This window comes from Myotis yumanensis, unplaced genomic scaffold (genome assembly GCF_028538775.1).
Source record: "Myotis yumanensis isolate MYYU_CA2020_CCGP unplaced genomic scaffold, mMyoYum1.0.hap1 SCAF_2, whole genome shotgun sequence".
NCBI lineage: Eukaryota > Metazoa > Chordata > Mammalia > Chiroptera > Vespertilionidae > Myotis > Myotis yumanensis.
The window spans coordinates 209,621,298-209,646,352 of NW_027223753.1; positions in this window are offsets into that span (position 1 = coordinate 209,621,298).

Below are 25,055 nucleotides of genomic sequence, written 5' to 3' on the forward strand. Positions count from 1 at the left end.
CAATCAGTACTTGCCCTTGCATGGTGTGTGCTTTCATACGAAGACACCTGATTTCATGTGCACTGTTGATGCATTAACATTGGACACGACTGACAACTCTCTAACCTGTGCCTGAATGAAGCAAATCTGACACACGGGTTTTCTCCCTGAGGCACATCACAGCCTTTGCACTTAGCACACGAGACAATGAACTCTTCCTCGCTTCTCTTGGGTCATTTAAAAAAGCAAAACCAGCCCTGACCGGGTGGCTCAGTTGGTTGGAGCATCGTCCTATACACGAAAAGATTTCGGGTTTGATTCCCAGTCAGGTCATATACCTAGGTTGCAGGCTTGATCATTAGTCAGGGTATGTACAGAAGGCAATCAATCCATCAATGTTTCTCTCTCACATTGATGTTTCTCTCTCACTCTCTCTCCCCCCGCCTCTCTCTCTCTCTCTCTCTCTCTCTCAAATCAATTTTAAAAAAACATATCCTCAGAAGAAGAAGAAAATCACTGACAAAAAGCCAAAAAAATGCTAAAAACAAGGCACTCATTAGACTGAAAAGGACACTGTTTACAGCGAGAGCTGAAACCAGAAGGCAGAGTGTCACCTGGGTCAACCTGGGGATGTGAGCATCGGTGACTCAAATGTATCCCCTCTGCACGTGTCCGAGAATGACTGCGGTGGGTTCTGGAGTTACAAATAAATTCCAGCAAGTACATGAATGTGCATGTACAGAATCCACAGATAAAGAGGACCGGCCTCCTGACTTCTCCCTCCCACCGGCCTCCAGCCCTCAGACCTCACAGGGCAGGTGGAGGGGCGCGGGCGGGAAAGGAGCTCACACAGGCCGCGTCCTTGCTCGGGGAAGAAGGGGCGGGAGAACGGGTTGTCTCTCTGCTGTGTGGTCTCCGCTTCTGAAGAATCGTTTCTCTCCGTGTGCTCTGCTTTGCTGTTGTGCCTGTGCAGCTGGGCTTCCCCCTCCTGATTCCTGAGGAAGTGGCCATGGGTCAGGGTGTTCCACAGAGCGGCACCTCTGTGCAGAGGGGGACAAGGATGGGCCGGGGCTGCTGCCCTCACCCTCTGCCCCACGGAGTGCAGAGGCCTGGGATGAGCTGATGAACAAGTGGGATTTGCCATGAAGCCATGGCAACAGCAGAGCCACTGGAATCCGTGCAGGAATAAGCAGAGACCTGGCCTCAGGGAACTCCGTCTCTACCCAAACTGCAAACCAACTTTTGGGAAAATGCTCCACTTCCTGGTAAGGAAATTCAGCAGTGAAGGGGGTGCCCTGCCACACAACTGGACTCAACACGATGAAACCAGGGAGTGCGCCCTGGCCCGGGGCGGGGGCATGCACTCCTCCCGTCGGCACCAAGACCAGGTCCACGCTTCTCTGGCCGTGATCTGACCCTTTGAGGCTCAGACCCCTGGAAATTAAGGAATCCATTCCAAGACCTCCCCAAAGAGTGCGAGAGCAATCCGCAGGGTGGCTTGAGGCTGCCCCTCACCGCGTTGGGCCATGGGAACCGCCCCCGGGGTCCGAGGGGCAGCTGGGCCCATGAAGCAGGCACAGCCGGTCAGCATCTCGTGCGGCCAATACAATGAAGCCTCCAGAAAAACTGGACCGAGTGCAGGAAACAAGCAGAGAACGGGGCTCACACTTGTGCCCAGACCGTCACCCACAGCCGCTGTGATCACCACAGAGGCACAGACGAGGCCGCACAGTAAAGCAGCGACCGTGTTCAATGAAAGAAGCATCGGGGTCGTTTTTAAAGCGAAGATTGGTGGAGTAAACCTGTGGTTGTTTTGGGGTTCGGGGCATTTGTGAACGATGCTCTCAGTAACACAGCCTCAGGACATCCTCCCTGGCAGCCCCTCCAGCTACCCCCCTCACCGAGCCTCACTCAGTGCGTCACGAACCCCACCTGGCAGGGAACGTACCACCATGTGGGGGTGACGACAGCCATCTGCCTGAGAGGAGACTCCGTGGTGTCTCCAGGAAATCTCTGCACAAGTAATGAACGTGAGAGAATAAGAGGGGAACTGGCCTTTCCTTCCAGTGAATTCACACTGCGGCCCTCGGGCCCAGACAGGCTCTCCCCGGTGACTCGTTAGGATTTTCAGGGCACGTCCCGCCGGCGGACTTCAGAGGGGCCGCAGGACTGGATCCCGGAGGCCCGCAGTGTCCACTCCCCAGAGGGGTCAGCGGTGAGATCCCAGGCTCAGGCATGACGCTCCCCTAAAGCCAGCCTCCGGGCACCGCCCCCGCTTCCCTGGCCGCCCCCCCCCCGTGTGGGGGATGGACTGCTGGCCTGGGGACAGGCAGAACTGAGAGGCCATTGGCCACGGGGGTGGGAGTAGCACCTGCTGTCCCAGGAGGGAGCGGGGACAGGCATCTCAGTTTCTGAGGACAGCTGGCTCTGCCCCTCTGCGCTCGGTCAGGACACTGACTCAGACCCCGCAGGGAGCACGAGGAGCAGAGCCGCCTCTGGAGGTGCTATTCCTGGGGTCTGACTGCGTGTGACTCACGTCAGCACCGCACCGGCCATAAACCGGGACGTGACTCATCCACTCACCCATCCCTGGGCTCCCGGCCCCACCTGCTGGGTCGTCCCCGCCACCTGCATCCCGCACCCAGGCACGGATCAGGCCCCACAGAGACAGGCGGGCACAGTGTCTCCAGGGCCAGCAATGCTTACCACGCAGAGTGGCCAGAGGAAGGCGGCCCCGTGATGAGGCAGAGACCCTGCCCCCTCCTGTCCCTGAGCTCAGGATGAGAAGGGGCCATCCTCTATGTCCCCCAGCCCGTCACCGGTTTAACCATCCTGCCCTTCGGTTTCCAGCTGAAACGCCAGCATTCCCACCCCTGGGCAGGGAGAGGGGGGGCCAAGCGCGGTCTCTGCCCCCACCCCCCCCGGCCACTCAGGGACTCAGAGGGTCCTCCACCAACCGGCAGAGGAGCTCACACAGTCCCCACCCACTGCAAAGCCCCTCGCTCCCTCAGCCCCGGGGATGAGCACCCTTGTCCTCCGAAACCCAGCTCAGCCACAGGCTCCCCGTCTGCCAGGTGTGGGGGTGCACACCCCCATGGCGCTGTCTGCGGTGGGCCCAGGTGCTCCCGCTGATAAGTGCTGTCCCAAGAGGCTCAAGGCCTCTGCCTCCCCAGGCGCACCTCCCGGTGTGACTGCAGGGGCTCCTGTCAGGACCTCAGGTCCTGGGCAGCAAAGGGGCAGCAGCAGATTCCTCCACCCTGTCGTTCAAGCATTTCTTGGAAGTTCTGGAATCTGCCAACATTTCCAGGTCATTGTGATGCCCCTGGGGCCGCTGGGACCTGTAGGAAGGGGTGGACAGTGTCCATTCTTCATCCCTGAGGGGTGAGCCCTGAGGGCCTGAGAAAGACTCATGGGCGGGGGGGCGGGGGGGGGGGGGGGGGTACATGCCTTTCCATACCTTCTGGTCATCTCCCAAGTCTCTTGGCCCAACGCACGCTTGGACGGAGTCCACTGCCACCTCCGCAGGCCCAGGCCTGACTCGAGACAGAGCCCACGGCCCACCCACCACACCCCAGAGTCCACCTGCGGTGCAGCCACGGAGGTGCTGTGGAGCTGCACCCCTCCTCCCTCCCCTCCCTTCTGGTCAGCAGCTGGCCCCCGTGAAGGGGCCCCGCGGAGAGAAGCTGGGAGAGGTCGGTGTCCACCTCCAGCTCTGGGAAGGAGGCCCCCTGTCTGCATAACCTGCCATTCACACCGGCAGCCGGAGACCTCTCCGTGTCTGCTCAGCTGCTTCTTCAAGACAGGGGAGTGCAGGGTCCTGGGAGCGGGAGGCTGAGGAAAGCTTACCCACCAACTGCACGGGCGGGGTGGGGGGGGGGGGGGGGGCGGCGATGAAGAGGAAGTGAGGAGAGAATGTGCACCCAGAGCTGGGACGTGACAGCCCGGGGCGGGGGAAGCAGGGTGAGGTGGGGGCATCTTTGCCATCTTCCTGCCACCCTCATTCTTCCTGGAACAAGGTACGAAGTGCCACTTACCAGGACACTACTTTGACCAGCAGAAATATCCATAAGACGGGAATAGAGGTGGAATAGAGTTTACGATCAGGAAAACTCGTTGAATTTAAATGTGGATTTGATTACACCCAGCCTGGAGCTGCAGTGCTAAAATGTGAAAGAAAACAAGGCCTATATGTTTACCAAAAAAGTACACAAAATAAGAGAAAGGCAGTGGCCTTGGAATTCTGGTTCATTCTCTGGATTCCAGGCCAACACTGGTTTTCCCAACAAACAAACGGAGCACACCCAGGCCTGAGGCCTCCGCAGGCTGAGCCTCCGGCTGCCTGGATGGCCAGCAGCTTTCCACGTGTCCAGACCTTTCCCATACGCTCATTCCCTTTGGTGAGGCCTTGGCTCCCACGGAGCTGGGGAGCCATCAGACACCAGCTCTCAGAAGGAGAAGCCAAGAAACTAAGAAAGCAGAGCAAAGAGGAGAAGGGGAAATAAGATATTTTTTTAGAGGAGAATACTGGGAAACTTAAATGTCATCTCTTATCAAATGAGTCTAATAAATTAAACTTTGACAATCCTATATAATAAAAGGGTAATATGCAAATTGACCAAACGACCGGTCACTATGACACACACTGACCACCAGGGGGCAGATGCTCAACACAGGAGCTGCCCCCTGGTGGCCAGTGCACTCCCACGGGGGGAGCGCCGCTCAGCCAGAAGCCAGGCTGACGGCTGGTGAGTGCAGCGGCGGTGATGGGAGCCTCTCCCACCTCCATGGCAGTCGGACATCCCCCAAGGGCTCCCAGACTGCGAAAGGGCGCAGGCTGAGCTGAGGGACACCACCCCCATCTGCCCCCAATGCATGAATGTCGTGCACCAGGCCTCTAGTAAAGCCATAAGCAAAGATTTTTAAAGTACCATTTGCCATCGGATGAGGCCAGGGTCCATGGGGCAAGAGGAAGGCTCAGACAAGGCGAGTGGATGCCTAAAGGTACAGGTCGTGCTGCTGTAACAAGGAGACCATAAGCAAGACAGAGATTTCTCCTTCAGACCCACATCCTGATGTTTGTGCCAGTGCTCTTGGGGCCCAGACTCTCTCCATCTTGTTGCTCTGCCATCCTCCCAATGCAGTTCCTTCCTCACAGCCCAAGATGGCTGCTAGAGCTCCTTCCTTCAGGTCTAGTTTCCAGGCAGCTGGAAGAGGCAAAGGGGAGGGGGGCACCGTCTCCACCTTTACTGGCCCATTTCAGAACTAGAACTCACCCCTTCTACTCACAGTCTATATGGCTGAGCCTGGCTTCAAGGGAGACCAGGAGATGTAGTCATGATCAGGGTGGCCATGCATCCAGAAATCAAGGGTGGACACTGGGTCCACAAGAAATCTCCACATCCTTGCCCAACGAAAGCTGTTTCCTGTGCCATTGTGCTCACGTCCGTTCCCTGCAGTGGGTGCCCGGTGTGTGGTCGTGTGACAGCTGCTCACTTTTGCTCACTTACACCCAAGCAAACTGTATTTACTGAGAAGGCATTAATTCCTTTTCCCCTTAAACAAATCCACCAAAAGCAAATGCGTTGATGTTCAAACTGACCCCGGAAGCCTGTTGTCCGGGGAGCAGACACGCTCGGGCTTTTCCCACAGGCCCAGCCTCATGATTTCCTCTGAGGCCCCTCAATCCCCAGGACACACTTGGCGCCCAGAGCCCTGGACAGGACCAAAGACCCAAAGGCTGCAGTGTGATGCCACCGCCATGGGATCCTCTGGGGCAGCCCCGGGAGCCTATACACAATCCCTCTGCCGACCATGGCTCCTAACGACAGATAAGGACAGGCCGGCTGCCTGGCAATCAGAGTCTTGAGGCACCTAACTGGTAGCAGCTGAAAAGAAATCAAGTCTGAAAAGTGCAGCCCATCCCCCACCTGGCACGTTGCAGGAACTTGTCATTTTCTTTTAGTTCTGAGTTGAAGCATCAATTTAGAAAATTGCAGCTACTAAATCACACCGTCAAGTTGCTGAAAGGCGCCTCCCCTGTGAGAAGTCTCCTGCACATGGCCCTCAGGAGTCAGCGTCACCACCACCCACCTCCCTCCTTGACTCGGGACCCTTTGCTGTGGCAAATGGTTTGTCTGCAAATAACCGGCTGGACCTTGAAGCAGAGAAGCCATCCCATGCGACGTCCTCTCCCAGGTTCCAGGGCTACAGGGCTTCCTGTGGGTGGGTGGCTGCAACTTCAGGAGCCTGGGTGGCCTCGGCTGTCCCCGAGCTGCCGAAGGCTTCTGACACTGAGCAGCGTGGAGAGCAGGGCCTTTTAAAAAGAGCAGGCCCTGCAAGGCATGTCCCCAGAAATGGTGCTCATGGGGAGGGGGTGCTCTGGTCCTGATGCCACCATGAAGCAAGTCTAAGAGTCCTGGGCGGAGTCAGGAGGACAGAACTGCAGCTGGGACTCCCAGGTGGCTGTGCTCAGAGGAGACTGACCGGGCACCCAGCCTGCAGGACACTGACCCAGATGCCTACCTGCAGGGACTGACCCAGATACCCGCCTGCAGAGACTGACTGGGGTCTCCTGCTCCTTATTTATTTATTTATTTATTTATTTATTTATTTAAGAGAGAGAGAAAGAGAGAGAGAGAGAGAGAATAGAAAGCACATGGAACTAAACTTAGTGAGCCATCTCTCCATATGGAAAATCCACAGAATTTTGAAAACCCAGAGACAAAGGGTTATGTGCCCATGAACTCAAGAAAAAGCTTTCACCTTCAGAAGACAGAAAACTCAGCCCACCTTTCGGAGCCCAGGAAAGCCAGGTGTCGTCGCCCCGCCAAATGCCGGTCCTTTTCCCCAGACACAAAAGTACCTTTGACAAGAAGTTGCTCTCCCAGTGTAATCATGAATTCTCAAAAGCACTGGAGACCCCAGTGTGCCTGCCCTGGCCGGCCCTGACTCATCTGTGAGGCTGGCAGGAGAGTCCCCACCACGGTCGCCATGTGGCCTTCGCCATGTGGCTGTCCAGTGACTCACTGACAAGGTCGATCAAATGCCTCCCATTCATCATCACCCCCTCCCCCCACCTTGTAAGTTCTTTTGGGCACGAATGACGCTACCCTGCAGTGTAATATCCTTATTTTGCAGTGAAAATTGTTATTATATTTTGTAATCCAGAGCCCCTGGAGTCTGCTGAGTGAGCAGTGGGTTTTCCTCTTTCCAAAGGCACATAGATTTTCTCAACTATAGGGAAGGTGACGTGCCCAAGACAAGCAGATCTGTGGGTAGGGGGCCCGAGGCGTGAAAGCTCTTTGTTGAGAGAAATACTAACAGTGAAGGGGGTTGATTGATTGAGAAATTGCCAGAGGCTGCACAAGATTTGACTTCCTGTAGGTGGGTATTGACTTTCATTTTCTTCTTATGACAACCGCTCAGAACTCAGCCTCTGCCTCTCACCCGGGTGGCTTTTTCGATCTGTTTTCCCCCTTGGCAGGGTCACAGGTGCTGAGGTTGAGTGAAGACTCTGATTTATGGCTGTTCCCACCCCGCCCCTGGCGGAGGCAGATTAACTTTGGATGAGGCTGACAGACCCATCTGGCAAGATGGGGCTGGTAAGCCCTCCTCCCATTAACTGAATAAATGCTATTGAGCATCTCCCTGTGCCAAGCCCTGGAGACAGGAGAATAAATCCTGCCCCTCCAAACTCTCCAGCGAGTGAGACACATCCGGGCACCTCCAACAGCATTGGGGGTGGGAGACGCCCCAGGGACACCCAGGCAGAGGGCTGAGCCAGGCCACCTAAACTCACACGGGGACAAGAGGAGGAAAGAAGCCACAGAGGAGAGATCCCACACTGAAGAAGCACTTCATGAGGGCATGGGGCTGGAGGTGCCAGGACAGGAAGACTCAAAGTCCTGCAGAGGGTCAGGGGTTTGTGCTGAGGACAACTGCAAGCCTTTCCACATTTTGAACAAGACTGTGATGTGACCTCCTCACAACAGGAAGGATGGACGGGCAGGATCCAGCCTGGAGGCAGACAGAGGAGAGCAATGGTAATTCAGACGGGAGGTGATGGAGGCCTGCACGGAAGCAGTAGTGTTAGGATGGTGAGACGAGACCAGCAGCCAGCAGAGAAAAGCAGGGCCTTAAGCAGAAAGTGAGGGTAACATTGTGGAATTGTCCATCAGGCTCATGCCAGAGTCACCCCCACTCCAACTCCTGTGCACGGTGGACTGTTTATGTTTAATAGAGCGTGGCTGAGCTCAAAAGCAAGCTCAACATTTTGAGGATCCTGAAAGAGAACAGAAACTCTCAGCAAGAACCAGAAATTAAAGCCACAGCTTCAGGACTTGAGAAAGGCAAACGCAACCAGGGGACACTCCTAACCTTGCCAGAGTACTGGGCATTGAAGACTGTGCTCCTAGACAGAGGCTGCGCTAGGCTTGCTACCTGGACCAGGGGCTGGGATTGGGCTGGTGACAGGCTTCTCTGTCTGTAAATGAGTAGCAAAGAGAAGCTGTTACCTGCAGGGGACAGAAATAGCTGTGCAGCCAGAAGCACAGCCACGTCAGCCATGGCCCTGCAACCCCCAGGGAGGAAATCCCAGTCTGATGATGTCAGACCTCATTGTGAATTGTGAACCCACTGGAGGCAGCTGCAAAAGTGCTCACACAAGGGGATGAGCAAGATGGCAGGGAGAAAAATAAAACAGAAAACACCTACTCATGATGAACTTTCAAAACCCATCAGAAAAATGAATGCCATGAAGCCCAGACAAAAAGCTCATCAAATGGGAGAAATGAAGTCATAAAGCAATTGAAAGAGACATTATAACATTACACATGATTAAAACCCTCAGAGATTAGACAACAAGCTAGGAAGGCCAAAACAGAAGATAGGGAAGAACCCATTAAAAATACTAGAAACAGCCTTAACCGGTTTGGCTCAGTGGATAGAGCATCGGCCTGCAGACTCAAGGGTCCCAGGTTCGATTCCGGTCAAGGGTATGTACCTTGGTTGTGGGCACATCCCCAGTGGGGAGTGTGCAGGAGGCAGCTGATCGATGTTTCTAACTCTCTATCCCTCTCCCTTCCTCTCTGTAAAAAATCAATAAAATATATATATTTTTTAAATACTAGAAACAAAAAATATAGCCATGAAAATATTTTGAAACCTGAATGGGTGAAATAAATGCTACACAGAGGCATAAGTAATTAGTGAATTGGAAGTTAGCAGTGAGGAACTGACTAAGAAAATAATTCAGAGAAGGAAACTAAAAGGAAAGTTAAAAGCTGTGACGGTCAGACAGAGAAGATTCAACACATGCCTACTAGAAATTCCAATGGTAGAAAGTAGAGGAGACTGCAGTGAGACGCCGTGACTCTAAGGTAAATTCCGTGGTAACAGCTCAGAATCTTTCAAGAGTTGAGGACTTGAGTACTCAGATAGATAGTACATCAAATACCAAGCAGGATAAATAAACACACCAAACAAAAACCTCAAAAGCTCCTAGAGAGAAAGATTTCCTACAAAGGAGAAACAGTTAAGCTGCCAACAGCCCACATCAAGAGCAATAGATGTCAAAAGACTTGGAAGAGGTATCTCCAAAGTGCTGAAGAAGGGAAAATGTTGTCAACCTAGAATTTTGTACCCAGTTAAACTATTCTTCACAGCAACGATGAACGAAAGTCATTTCAAAAAAACAAAGATGAGACATTTATTTTTTTCACAGACACTCAGTAAAAGAACCACTTGCAAGAAAGTTTGATCAGCTGTAAGAGTGACTGCTGGACATTTATTTGTCTGCAGCCTTAGCCCTGTCGACTGAAAGGTACCCACCCACAAGCCCTGCCAGGGGGCTGACCCTCAGCCCCATGGTCCTTGACCCTGACCCTCTTCCTCCAGTTGACTGGACTGGAGTAGACACTTGACCAAAATAATGAGTCTACATGCTTGCCAGTGTCCTATGGGGTGGCCTAGAAGGAAAAAAACTCCTTTACTTAAAAAATATGACCTAATACACATCCAACAGACATTTAGTCATGAGAACGGAAACTCAAGTGGATACTTAAGAGATGATCCATGAGTTAAGTCTGGGCCTTAAAGAACAAGGTCATGAAGGGCTACACTTGCTGAAGGTATAGCAAGTGAACGCTGTAAGATGGAAAAATGAGAAATAATACACGCTGGGCAGTGCATGAGGATAGTGTGGACCCACAGAGATGACGTCAGCCTCGGTGATGGCGCAGCCTCACTGCTGAAGTACCCCGAGCTGCCCCCCATTTGGGCATTCCCTCTCCCTCCTCCTCCCTGGCCACCCACCGCAGCCCCAGCCCAGCCAGGATGCTGGCCTCGGTCCGCCTCCATGACCTACCCCTGGTGCCCAGACACCCACTTCTCAGCAGGAGTGGAGCCTTAGCCTCTCCTTGGAGAGAGAACCGGACAGGGCACAGAGGAGCAGAGCCATTGGAGCTCCCACGTAAAGTCCAGTCCGTTTCCACCGTCACTGAGTTGTGATCCACCCCGTTCCCTCATGCATGAAGGTTCAGCCAAGGCTCATCCCCACGTGACCCCAACAGACTGTCCTAGGGCTGTCTCTGAGGCCCTGGCCACCAGAACCCGACTCACCCAGGCCAGATGGGCCCCAGCAAAGAGCTCCATTTGAAGATGTTTTCTTGGCGCCCAGCTCCCAGTGTCCTGCCCCGACAAGGCCGCCCTCCGAAACAAGCCGGACCCTGCCCGCTCCCCTCCCCTAAAACCACACAGCTGTGGGCCTGGGAGGGAGGGGCGGAAACACCACTTCACAGCAGCTGAGAGCAAGCAATTAGCCATGGAGGGAAAGCAATTCAAAGATCGTAGCCAGAACCAAATTGAAGGTCTGGAGGAAGAATGCTGGCCCTGCGAAAATCCAGGGTGATGTGCCCTCCCCCGCAGAAGCAGCAACTAAAGGCAGCCAATCCCAGCCCCAGGCCCAGGCCCAGACCTCGCTGCCACCTCACGCCTCTGTGTCCCTCGCCTGGTACTGCTCTTTGCAAAGGGGCCCACCTGGCTCTCGGCACCTGGACAGGTTTCCTGGTCCCCTTTCGCCTTCTCCATAGCAAGAGAGTTCCCCAAATCGCCCCACAGTCCTTCAGCCCAGGCTCCTGTTGAGACCCAAATGTCACTGGACAGTCCCATGCAGCTTGACAATGGATGGGCTCCTTGGTCCCCAACACCCAACCCCGAGCCAGGTGAGGGGGCTTGAGAAATGAAGAAGGGAGATTGGGGAGGGAGGGGACGGGGATCAATCTGACCTCCAGGGGTGCAGGTGTCTGGAATTTTGTTACCGGGATGGAGCTAAGACTGGGTGATGGGAGCAGGGGGGGAGGGTTCACCAGCTGTTCATGGCTCCTCCAGAACCCTGCAGCCTCTCAGAGGAGGGTCCCCTTCCCACACCACTCACCGTTGCTGCTGCTGCTCCTGGAGGGCCCCCCCCCCCAGAGCCAAGAGGTGGCCCTGCCCACAGCCTGGGCCCAGCGCCTGTTCACCCCCAGATACCCGGGTGATTCTCAGGAGGCAGAACTGTGAGCTCTGGGTGGGTGGAGAGGCCTAGTTCCTCCCCCCCACCCCCACCCCAGGATGGAGAGCGGAGGCCGAGGCAAAAGTCCTCCATAGACAAAGGACCAGTGCTCCGTCCTGCCCTCGTCTGCACTACTTGCACAAAATTGAATGGGGTGGCAGGTTTATACAGTACACAAATTAGCACCTCTCACATTACCATAAAACTAATTGCTGTTGGGAGAAATTTTATGGCTAATGACTCAAAGGTGTAAAAGAAAACACTTAAGGCACTGCTAGCATTTCACAAAGACACAGCTCGCTTGCGCCCATGCCTGGTAATTACGGGATGGGGCCCGGAAGTGGGGGTCACAGATGCTCCCTGTAAGGGAGGTGAGGTCACCTTCTCCAGCACCCAGGCCCTCCCCCACCCAGGCCTGGACCGGCACACAGTGTCCCTGCGCTGAGCTCTACCTGTTCCCCCTCCTGCCAACCCTGCCCCTTCTTGGACCTACATCCATGTTCCTGCCATACCTGCCTCCCTCCATCCGCAATGACCACTAGCAGGTAGACCCTACAGTCTGCAAAATGACACAGAAAATCCACGCTTCCCATTACCCAAGGGCCTGTGCCAGGATGCTGCAAATGGCGAGCTCCCACATCTCCCTGCACAGACTGACAGGAGCGAGCTTGGACTGCAGCCCCCGTGGCATCTCTGAATCAAAGCCTCATGCACACACACAGGCGCACACACACACAGGCGCACAAACACACACACACACACACACACACCCCGGGCTTGTGCTGTCCAGGTGCCACCTGTGTATTTGGTGTTCACAAGCTCTCAGAAGGTGGTGTTGGGAACACAATGCCCACAGGTGTGCCAGCATTCCCAGAGAGGCTGCCCCCCTCTTCCGGTGGACGGGCATGGCGGATCCCGGTGAAGGACCCCTCTGTGGGGGAAGGGGCACCAGTGTGTGAGCAGTGACACCTGGGCAGGTCCTTGCTGCCCCAAGGGAAGGAAGGACAAGGTGACAGGTGGCCTGGCAGAGCTGCCTCTTCCAGACCCTGTAGGGCTGAGCTGGTCTAAGGGGGAAGGACACCCACAGTGACCCCGGCCCCCCCTCTTTGGACTGAAAATACTGTTTTCTATCTGGTGTTAATTGAATCCACAGATGAAAACCCAGAGATACATTGGGCCAACTGTATATTTATTGAAAAATATCCGCAAATACATGGACCTCGCAGCTCAAACCCATGTTGCTTGGGGGGCAGCTGTACTGTATATTTCACAATAAAAATGTAAAATTGTTTTAAATCACAAACATGTTTGGGAAAAAACAGTAGAGAGGGGAGAACTTGTGTTTCTACACTGTATACAGATGAAGAATAACTAAAGCACCGTGATTCTCGTGCATAAATTGACAAGCACAGAAAGTTCAGGGGGAAGTATGGAATCATTACGTTTCTGTGTCCCCAAAAGAGCTCAAGAAACAGAGCTGGATTTGTTGGCAAACGTGGAGAGAGCCATGGGCTTGCCGAGGGAGGTTGGCACGCGCCCTCTGTGAGACACGCGAGCCTCCAGACCTGGCTGCAGCGGCAGGAAGCTCTGCCATGACCCACAGGGAGGAATGCATTGTGCACCAGGACCCAGTCGGCACCGCCTGGTGTGTGACCGAAACGACAGGGTCGTGAAACAATGTCACTGTCACTCCACTCTATTCTATTCTTTTTTTTAAGAATGCTGGTGGCGTCCGGCCGGTGTGGCTCAGTGGTTGAGCATTGACCTATGAACCAGGAGGTCACAGTTCAATTCCAGGTCAGGGCATATGCCCAGGTTATGGGCATGATCCCTGGTAGGGGGTGTGCATGAGGCAGCCAATCAATAATTCTCATCATTGGTGTTTCTATCTGTCTCTCCCTCTCCCTGCCTTTCTCTGAAATTTTTTTTTTTAAAAAGCAAGCCCTAGCCGGTTTGGCTCAGTGGATAGAGCATCAGCCTGTGGATTGAAGGGTCCCAGGTTCGATTCCTGTCAAGGGCATGTACCTTGGTTGTGGGCACATCCCTAGTAGGGAGTGTGCAGGAGGCAGCTGATCGATGTTTCTCTCTCATCGATGTTTCAAACTCTCTATCCCTCTCACTTCCTCTCTGTAAAAAAATCAAGAAAATATTTTTTTTAAAAAAGAATGCTGGTGGTAACCCACTAAACTAATTTCCTAACCTGGTAACAGCGTGTAACTGAAGCTTGAAAAAGTCTATTTAAAGGTTGCAACCGGGGATCCATGAACCGGCTTCCTGGAGCCCGTGTGCAAGCCCGTGTGTGTGCATGATGCATTTGTATATGAGCATGCGTGTGTGCATTTGTGCAAGCATGTGTTCATGAGTGTGTGTGTTCTTTTCCTGAAAACCAGTCCACATTCCTGATCACACTGTCAGACGCCCCTTGATCCTCTAAACTGGCCCCAGTCTGTATGGCACAGACGAGGAAACCACAGTCAAGGGAGGCCCCCCGTGAGTCCCACCTTCCGACTCCTGCCCAGGGCTGACCCCGGTCCCTTCTGAGGTGCCAGTGGGTCCACAGCCACCCTGTGTCACTGGGAGGGGAAGCCTGCCCTTTGCATGCACTGCCCTGTAACAAAAATGGGGTTCTATGAAGTCACCTCACACGCTGAGCTGGTCATAAATTCCTAACGGGCAGTCACACCCAGGCGTAGAGCTTCTTTAGGGAAAGGCTGACCTCTGCCTTAAGCCAGGCCTGTCCATTGTTCCTATGCATCTAGTTAACGCATCTTTGAAATACCCTCATTCAGGCCCCTCCTTCTAAAGTGCAACCAACCTCAAGAAAGCCTGGTCTTAACTGTCCTATAATCCAATCCCCGCCTTGCTTTCTCCACCTCCATGTCATCCGCCTCACATTCCCTCCTTAATCTCAAATGCAGAGAAGAAACTGCAAACTGGTATTCTGCTGAGCATTTGAGATCTTGCTTCCCAGAAATGGTCCTCAGTTTGGCTCAAATAAATTCATAAAAATTCCTTACAAGTTTGGATGTTTCTTACATCGACAGCCCCAAGTCATTGCCTGACCACATCAGCCAGGCTGCGCCCACCCTGGGACCCAGTGCAGCAGCAAGAGCAACGGCCCCCATGAACCACAGGCCCGGGAGGCTCCCACCAGAGGGCCCTGATGATAGAGCTGAGAAGCCAGCCCTGGGGAGGCACCTCCATCACTTCAACCCTCACCAGCCCCATGCACATGGCACAAGACCCATGGCAACAGGAGACAGAGTCTCATCCCGGGGGTGGTCGGGGCGGGATGAGAAACAGAACTGCAGACAATGACCCAAAGGACTAAACCGATAAATAAAGCACGAGGCACTTGCAGGGCCGAAGATGATAATGTGATCCCAGCTAGAGGAATAAGCCCATTGGCCCCCGAGGCCCACAGTAAAAGGAGAATGCACCAAGCTGTGAATATTTTAACAGGTCTTCACAGAAAACAGCCTGGTTACCTGAGCCCTGAGGACCTGCTTGCTGGAGTGGCTGATTAATGACTAATGGGCCACCGAGGACAGAGTCCTAGCCCCTGCAGAACTGCTGGCTCCTGGTTGCAGAAGCAAAGCTCTGAGCTGAATTCCAGCTCTGCTCTGACTCAGTGGCCTTAGCCTCCAGGAGCCATTTCCTGTGTGTGGAATGTTGACACTGAGCCTCCTCCACGCAGGGCACCTGAGTCCTGCATCAGGACCACCGGGGTGATGGCAGAGGACCCCCAAGGCCTGCCACGTGACTGGCCCCATTTAATTCTGTTAGTCCCAACCATTGGAGTACACAGGGGGGATCCCTCATAAAAGCTGAGGTCAGGATGCCATAAGCACTGAATTGCATCTGCCATCAGGTGACACAATTGATGACTTCACTTTCACACCTGTGTGCCAGGTGGGACACGTTCAAGTGCAAATAGCAGAAAAAGCCAACCCCATTGGCTCAGGTGGGACAGGGAATCCAGAAGGAGGTCTGCATGGTTCAGTCAAGACCTGGCTTCATTTCTCCAAGGTGCCCCAGCTCTGCCCTCTCCACGTGTGGGTTTTGTCCTCATGCTGGCAGCCAGCATGCACCCCTAATTCCTTCCTCTGCTCTTAAGTAACACAAAAACCTGGACCACTTCTATCCCTATGACCAAGGTTTTAGATCATTTTTAAAACCATCAAATAGAAGTCCTTCAGTGAGCATCTGCTGTTAATAAACTCCTGGTTTTTGTGTATCTGCAGTCTTCATTTTGCTCTTATTCTTGAATGATAGTTTAGCTAGGTATATTGTTCTAGGTTAACAGTTTTTTTCTTTCAGCAGTTTGAATATAATACTCTGCCTTCTGATGTATAATTAACAGTCCTTTTATTTCAGCACATAGTAGACTTCATTCCATTTCAGGGCTTTTAATGAAAAGTTCAAGGTTTTTACCAAATTCCTCTAACCTGATGAGACATGAACTCCAAGCTTGGTCTTCCCAGCACTGGTCAGATGTTGAATTCTCCATTCAGGTCTCCATCCACCCTCCAGATGTCACATTTTCCTGGTCTTCTGGTGTCTTGCTCTGCAAATGCACACTTTGGAGGTCAGCCCCAAAGGATCTGAGGGGAGTTTCTGCCACAGTTAGGGGCATTTCCCTCTGTGGTTTGTCTGAGAGTTCTTCCTAAGTTTCCAGATGGATGGCAATCCTGAACTCCAACCTCTGACCTCTCCGCCAAACAAGACTGCCGCCTCCTGCTTGAGCCCCATCCACTGTGGGGTCCAGACAGGACCCTTAGGAGAAAAACAGGCAAAGTGGGGCTCCCTCCTTTCCAAGGTCATACACCTAGGGTTTTTTCCTCCTGCTTTACGTCACTTTCCAATGCCTTTGAATAATTATTGTTTCTATTTTGTCCAGAGTTCATGATCAGCAGCAAGTTGAGTGAAATAAAACCATCTCTGGGCTCTGGAGGTCCTTGGTCAAGTTTATTTAACCTGAGCGGGTACCATGTGGTGCTTCCTCAAAGTCGCATGGATTCTGTGCTCTGGGGCAGTGCCTGTCATGGCACACCTTCGGGACATAAGGCCTTCCCTCATCTTTTCTTTTGGCTTCTGTTGTGTCCCTCTCAATGCCCAAGGACCAGCCTGTCTCCCAGGAAATGAGGAATGGGAAAACGCTTTATGTAAAGAAATCATAACCTGAGGAGACATAGATCCTCTAAAACAACCCGCAATTTACACTGCTGAGGCCTCCCAGGTCTCCCAGGAATACACATAGCACCTGGCTACGTTTGCAGAACCACAAGGGACCCCTTGCAAGTGGACAGTCATCCCCAAATGCAAATCCAAGTCTGTTCTGTGCAGAAGCCACTGTTGAGAGCTTTGAAGTGGTGGCTTCTCATGTCGCCTCAAGGAGTTGAGACACGTTGGGTCCGATCACCTCCTGGGCCCAGGCTCCCAGTTTGTCTATTTTAACTGCACAGGTGATTCAGTGGCTCCTCCCGACCACGGCAGTAACCTTGGAGGACGATTTAAATATGTCAAGCTCTTCACGACAAAAGGCATTTCTCAGCAAGGTGTGTGTTGTGTTGCTATTGTTGCTTTAATCTCTGCTTACCTGCTGCAGGATGATAGAGAAAATGGTGAAAAGTGTTCAGCGTCTACTTGTTAATTAGCTACATTAATTTGTAGGTGATTTTTTCCCACCTCCAGGGGGAAAAATCTGGATTCAGTCCAACCCTCCATGGTTAACATCGCCAGCTCGCCCGGCCCTGAGTGCAGCAGGTGCCAGGCAAGCCACAGGGAGGGCAACACCTGATGGCTGCATCTTCCCAAAGTCACCTGCTCTGCCGTCCCTTCAGCCACAGGTGTGCTCACCCTCTGGGACTCAGGGGGACGCTGGTTGGTTTGTCTGGAAATGAGTGGGAGCCATGGAGCTCACATGAGTTCTGAGATGACAGGACAAACAGCCCTGGCTGGTTTGGCTCAGTGGATAGGGCGTAGGCCTGGGGACTGAAGGGTCCCGGGTTCGATTCTGGTCAAGGGCCCATGCCTGGGTTGCGGGCTCAGTTCCCAGTAGGGGACATGCAGGAGGCAGCCGATCAATGACCCTCATCGTTGATATTTCAGTCTCTCTCTCCCTCTTCCTTCTTCTCTGAAATCAATAAAAATATATATTAATTTTTTTAAAAAAAGAGAAACATAAAGTGACACCATCACAGGGAGACTGACTACCCACAGGTCCGCTGAGCTTCCCACCCCTGTGCTCCCCCCACAGGTGGACCCTGAGGGTGCTTTCCTGCCACTCACACGTTCAGAGAGTGGAGCTGACGCCTCACCTGGGAGACCACCGGGACTGCACAGTGGAGAGCTCATCCCTCCAGCACCACTGGATGCAGTGACCTTGAGGGAGGGTCAGAGGAGGGAAAAACAAGGGAAGGCACGAAACCAGTCCTTCCACCAGATGGGGGAGTTAAGAAAAATACACTCAAAGCCATGAGGAAAGGCAGTCAGTGGCCGCAGCAGTGACGGGATGGAATGCCTGATGGGAGGAAGGGGCACAGAGGACTGGATAGTGTGGGACGGTTCCTTTCCTGTCCCAAACGACAGCTGCCCACTGGGCATCCCAGACATGCCTTTGGCCTGGATTGACTCTAGGTCAGTGATGGCGAACCTATGACATGTGTGTCAGAGGTGACACGCGAACTCATTTTTTGGTTGATTTTTCTTTGTTAAGTGGCATTTAAATATATAAAATAAATATCAAAAATATAAGTCTTTGTTTTACTATGGTTGCAAATATCAAAAAAATTCTATATGTGACACGGCACCAGAGTTCAGTTAGGGTTTTTCAAAATGCTGACATGCCCAGCTCAAAAGGTTCGCCATCACTGCTCTAGGTCATCGTACCCAGGCAAGGAATCGGACACCAGCTTCGCATGGCCCCATCTGTGTGAGTGCTGAGTCTCGTGTAACCACTGGCTCCTCCTTGCTGGTGTGCCCCCACCTCCGTATTCCCCCAAGGACTGTGTGCAGTCTGTGCTTGTAAGTCTTCACCCACTGTGGCACCACACGCTCGCCAACGCAGCCAACAATTCTTCCCAAACATGGACGACCACAGATTCAGGTCCCCCACTGCTCCGTCCAGTTTAAAACATATGGGGGTTCTACGTTCTGTGATCAATCAAAGGCTGACGAAGGGTCTCCAAACTAATCGTAAGAAAACACTTTCCAACTTTTACCCGTTCCGTGTGAAGGGGGAACAGCAGGAAAGCGTCTTTTCTTGGCTGTTGTAGGCAACCTCCAAAGACTAGAAAATGTAGCTGAAATAATTCCCCCTTTAAAAAGCACACGCAAGGAGAGCCCACCGTCTCCCTGTGACTGCCTCGGCAATTAGTCAACCTGCGTGGCGCCCCTTCCACGCGGGCCTCTCCTCGCCCATTTGCATGCTAATTTGCCAGAAAGCTCCAACTGCATTTGCATGTTTTTCCATCTAATTTAGCCTGATGGCAATTTAGAGCAGGTGCAACTCCAGCAGGAGACTGAGCCATCAGCCAGGTCCCGCTGGGGGTGCACAGGAATTCATTTAAAGGGCTTTGCCTCTCGGTGGTTGGCACGAACCGTACAGCAAGCCCATCCCCACACACGCGAGTGAGGGACGAGGACTTGCACTGCCATGGTTATCCCTGTCATCACCCCCGCTTAGCGGGCACTGGGCACCGAGGACCCCTGAGGAACTACAAGAGCACAGGGGGACGCCCGTGCCCTCCATGAGCTCAGGCCTGGGGCCCTTGAATGCCACTGCTGGCCATGAAGCCTTGCACGCGTGCGCTGAACCGTCTCGGGGGCCCTAGGGCTGCTGCCCTGACCTGGCACCAGAGCGGTCACTGGCAAAGCTTTGGAAGCACCTGCCGGGCCACCCAACACCCCTCCAGTCATCAGCCCAAGGAGACCTCAGTGTGAGCACCAGGACCCAATGCCCACTTCAGAGAAAAGGAGCTAGCAAGAACCTGCCCCCTCCCAGCAGCCAGCTCTGAGCACCCGGGGGCTTGCCCCTCTGTGAGACACACAGGGTGACTGGCCAGTGGCTGGAGGGCATCAGATGCTCTCCAGTTGGCCCTGTGCTCCCACTGGCTCTCCCAGAGGCCAAGGATGAGGAGGGCCGGTGCCCTCTCCTCCCACATATCCACTCAGCTCAGAGCCAGAGCAGGACCCAGAGGGGAGGGCTTGGTCCAAGAACCCACTGTGTATGCTGGCCCGGGCCTGCCTTGAGGATCCCAGGGGTACTGAAGGCCCCTTGACAGGGGTGGGGGTGGGGAGGGAGGTCAAGCTGGGTAAGATCCAACTGGGGGAGCTGGGGAGCCACCCGGGACGTGGCTCCCTCTTCTGCCCACGTGCACCACTGTGCCCTCTCTCCCACACGCCTCACGTCCGCACATGTTATCAGCACAGACCGATCATTGTGGAGAGAGCGCCTGCATGTCCTTGGCCCGCAATGACAAACAAAGCAGGAGGAGGTGTGCTCCGACCAGGCCCCAGGCCGCAGACTTCAAAGCCGAGCCCTGCCAGGGTCCTGGGCGGTTGCAAGCCCCTCCCCCGCAGGCCCACCGGTGACTTTAAGGGGAAAAGGCTCCCTGCACTTCACAAACACAAAACTCTCCTGTTATTATAACCAGCTCGCACCCGGGGGGAGGGAGGGAGTGCCTGGAAAGTCCCCGACAAAAGACTCCCAGTGCAGTGCCCCAGGCAGGGAGGAATGCTGGGCTACCAGCTCAGCTGCACGTAGGAAGGACCACGACTGGGGAGGGGATGAGGGCCCGCTCCTCTGCAGGGAGGGGGTGGGAAGAGCCCTCCTTCTGTTGGCTTTCCACCCCGTTTCCTCCACCCCATTTCTCCCCTCAACAACAGTCACAGTGACCTCCCAGGGCTGTTGCAAATGAAGGGGATCACATATCCAAACGCCCCACGTGGCCCTGGACGGGAGCAGGAGCCAAGAGGGGCCACCTTCCCTCGTCCTCACCCCCTCGCCCAATCCACACCCGAGGGCAGAGTTCCTTTCTCAGGAAGAGGTCAGACAGCGACTACCCTGGCCTCCTTGTCAGAGAGAGGCTGCCCAAAGCCGCTGAGGTTGAGGGCACAGCACAAGCCAGGCTACCCTGATGCTGCAGGAATGGAGGCCAGGGAGGCCCCTTGTCCACCCATCCACCCTGGGTCTGGTGAAGGTGTCGATTTCCACGTCTAGCTGTATCTTTCCCTTTATGCCCACCTGTCCCCTCCTCCCCCACCTCCTTCCCTGCTCCAGTAGAGGGTTTTCCAAGGACAAGGACCTGCCCCCCACACCCAGGCCCTCCCACAATGCAGTCAGTGCTCAATAGACCCCTGGGGAAGGGATGATTCTGCACATGGGCTCACAGCGCACTCAGAAGCAGCTCGGCTCCAAGGGAGACCCACAGGCTGGGACACTCCTTGTGAAAAGCAGGCTGCAGCCTCTCCTGGCACAGAGCTCTGAGCGAGGGCTGGCTCCCTGTCATAGGACAAGTGCGTTTTCACCCAGGGGATGCGTGGACGCACATCTATACCTTCACACATATGCACACATGTAGAGATGTACACAATGTATGCACACATGCATAACCATGTGTGGCCATTCATGTATGTATGTGCAAGTGCACAGAGGTGATACAGGCATACGGACACGGGCACATGTATGCACACACATGCACGCATGCACACGCAGGACCCCAGACCCCACGGATGGCGCCTCAGTGGATGTGAAGGTGTGGCATCACCGGCTCCTGCTGATAAGCCTGTGCGTGTCGGTGGCCTGTGAGTCTCCTCTGGCCCCTGCCTTGTTGCCCCAAAGGCAGATCTGCTGAGCAGAAGTCAGCGTGGATCTTGGCAACCTGGGCCTCAGTGGCCCTTTCAGATGACTTCACTTTTCCTGCAAAGAGCCCTCCTCCTGCTGGTTTTCAACATGCAGCCCGTGCCTGTGTCTACAGGACTGACAGGCCCTCGCCTGGGCCATGCTGACGGGGGGCTGAGCACAGGCCACGAATAAGGGACTGAGTTTCCGGGACTTCAGGAACGGTGTCACCCACAGCACAGTTTCCTCAGGGCCGAGATCCCATGTGTCCACACCGGGTCCTAGGGACACGGGGGTCCTAGGTCACAAGAAAGTGCAGGAGAGGCGATGGGACAGGTGAGGGCACAGAGAACCAAGCCGGGTCCCCAGGCTTCCTACCGTCCGCACTGCACTCCCCCAGCAGGTCTGTGCCCCCTCCCTACCCCCCCACCCCCCCCACCACCCCCCCACGCCCCCCCCCCACCCCCGGCTCCCTTGCCTTAGAGCGCCCCCATCCTACTTGATCACCATTGACCTGCGCAGTTCTATCGGGTCCCCCAACAACCCCACAACTGGGCACTGGGGTTCCCTGTGGTCAGATGAGGACTGAGGCCCAGAGAGGCTAGACGACTTGGCCATGTGCCAGTGCCGGGTTGGCCCAGGCTGTGCTGTTTTCAGAGTCACCCAACTTGGAACCAAAGTTATCAAGTCGGTAGGTATCACAGTGACATTCAATGAGATATGAGCAGGCAAGGTGTGCAGGGACTTTCCTCCAGGCAGGTCGCGACCTTACCAGGCAGTGGGTGACCCAGCCGCCAGGGAGGAGGCTGCTGTGCCAGGAGGGCGGAGACCAGGACTCCAGGAGTGGTGACAGGATGTGGGGAATCGGAGGGAGGACGATGGGGGCGCTATGGAGGTGGCGCGCCTCCTACCCCTGAGTCCCAGCACACCAACCCCACTGCCAAATGCCCCGGAGGCAGAGGTGGGGCGCACTCCTCACCCCCCCCCCCCCATTCCCCAGGAACTTGCATAAAGGGAGCGTGGCTGACGCCAACCTCCCACGCAGCCGCCAGCTGGTGAAGGGGATGCGCCCCCCCTCCACCCACACTCTTTCAAGACTACGCAGGACCTCCCCAGCCTGCTGAAAAAGCCAGAGTGCCCGAGGCGGGTGGGGGCGATGAGGAAATGTCCTGCGCCCACACCAGTCCCGCCCCCTCCAGGTCTTCCCTTGGCCCGGGCACTGGCTGGGTCCCCTGGTGCCTCAGTTTCCTGGGCTGTAAAATGGGTCATCGGTCTGCTTCTGGGAGATGTCGGGCTGTTGGTTCTAGCGTCCAAGCTCTGGATCACCATAAGCGGGTTCCCCACTGTGGGCTCCGTGCCTTCTCCCGCCCCGCAGCCCAACCTGCCCCAGACAGGAGCGATTTTTGACGGCACACAGCTCAGGCGTCTGGGTGGCCACCCTCTTGGTCTCCACAATGGACCCCAGTTCCTGCTGGACCCCAGCCCTGCCTTCATCTGCTCTGGCCTGGGTGCCCTGGAACCTTGGGGCCAGCTTCAGAGGGGACTGCAGAGCCTTAGACATCTGGGGCCCGCAGGGCTCTGGCCCCAAAGTGGACACCCTGCTCAGCGTGGGAGCAAGCAGGGCCCAACTCCGCCCACAGCAGAGAACTCCCAGGCGGCCTCACTTCAGGGGCGCTGGCAGGCAGAGGCCTTCTGCACCGGGGCCTCGGCCCCCAGCCACACGGCTTCCTTCCCAGCAGGTGGGGCCCAGGCCCCGGCCCCTCCACCCAGGAGCTATTTCTTTTCTTTTTTTAATTGGTTTCAGAGAGAAAGGGAGAGGAGGAGAGAGAGAAACATCAATGATGAGAATCTTTGACCGGCTGCTTCCTGCACGCCCCACACTGGGGATCAAGCCTGCAACCTGGGCATGTGCCCTGACCGGGAATCGGACCATGACCTCCTGGTTCATTGGTCGACACTCAACCACGGAGCCACACCCGTCGGGCATCATTGATGTTTCTATCTCTCTCTTCCTCTCTGAAATATTTAAATATATATATATTTAAATCCTGTGTGATCAAGGGAATTATAAGTTGCACAGCTGCAAGTGGGGGGATCACCGTGTGTGCCATGGGTGAGAATGAGCAGGCAGGGACCGTAGTGGGGAAACAGCAAGACCCTTTCGTCAGCCTGACTGGCGGCAAGTGACTGTCAGCCTCAGCCCACAGAGCACCTCGGGCTCCTCGTGCTGAGCAGAGGGTGGAAAATCCGGCTGTGCCCGGGGGTTGGGGTGGGGGGCAGACTCTATCCCAAGTCGGGCCCTGAAACACTCAGAAAGCACCCTCCTCCCATCCCCTAAATGTTGTCTCCTTTCCTTCGCACCTCCATGTCCTCAAACCAGCCTACTCCTACCCAAACCTGCCCCAAACTACCTTCCTCTTTTCTCTCTCCCACTCAGAAAATGTTTCATTCCTCCAAGCCAGTCCAACCCAAGTGTTGGAGGGGGGGGGTGGGGGGAGGCAGGCTCCTCCACTAATTCATACTCAAGAGTAAATGGTTGATGGGACCTGCCAGAACCTGCCAATTAACCTGCATGTTCTTGACTGCTGGAACATTAGAGTCACCTGAGGGTTTTTGCAGCGTGCCTAAGAAGGCCCACCCAGACTATATCCACATGGTGTGGGGGGAGGGGGCAATGACATGGGATTAATAGTTTTAAAAGCTCCCCAAGTATTTGATGTCCAACCAGGCCAAGAAGCACTGAGTCATGGGGAAGGTGTATGCAGTGGAGGGGCAGGGGGAGGTCTGGGGGAGCTGTTCTTTCACCAGGACTGCTCAGCTTCTGTGCTGACCATCCCACCACCTCTATCAGCACCCCAACCATCCATCCGTTCATCCGTCCATTCACTCCCCAGTATTCATGGAGCACCGACTCAGTGCCAGGCTCTGCCCAGGGCCGTGAAGGACACAGCGGGGAATGAGACAGACCTCATGGGCTTATGTCCTGCTGGGAGGGGCCTGATCAGCAGCTACAGCTGGAGTGCTGAGAAGGCCCCTCCAGCAGAGCGCTCGGGCCAGACAGTAGGGAGCTGTACACAGAGCACTCAGCCAGTGGGAACTGCACGTGCAAATGCCCGGGGTCAGGAGCCTAACGGGGGCAGGAGCCTGACAAGGCCAGGGTGGCTGGGACATGGTGGGAACAGTCTGAACTAAGGACAGGGAGGAAGTGAGGGCCTTAGGCGCCTAAGAACTGGCTTCCTCTCTCCTCAGACTCAGAGGGGCCATGGGGAGACGCTGGGCCCCCTCGTGTTTAGCAGGACTTGATGTTCCTGGAATGAGCACTTTCACTGCGTGCACCGAGTTCCAGGAGCTCTGCTGGGCCCCCGGATCTGCTCCCGGGTCTGAGCACCACTGCTGGACCCGAGTTCTGATAGTGAGGCCATGGAGGAGGAGGAGGAGGAGGAGGAGAAGGAGGAGGAGGAGGAGGAGAAGGAGGAGGAGAGCAAGGGTCACCTCACCGCATGATGTGGGTGCCCATGTGTCAATGCAGATTGCGAGGGACCCTTCTTAGCTGGTGGGGAACCACTCCCACTGCGGGGTGGAGACTGGACACTGGGCAGGGGCGGGGGGGGGGGGGGGGCGGTGCAGAGGGTGAAGGAGGCTCCACAGGGTCGGAGTCAGAGTCCCGTCTGACAGATGTGAAAA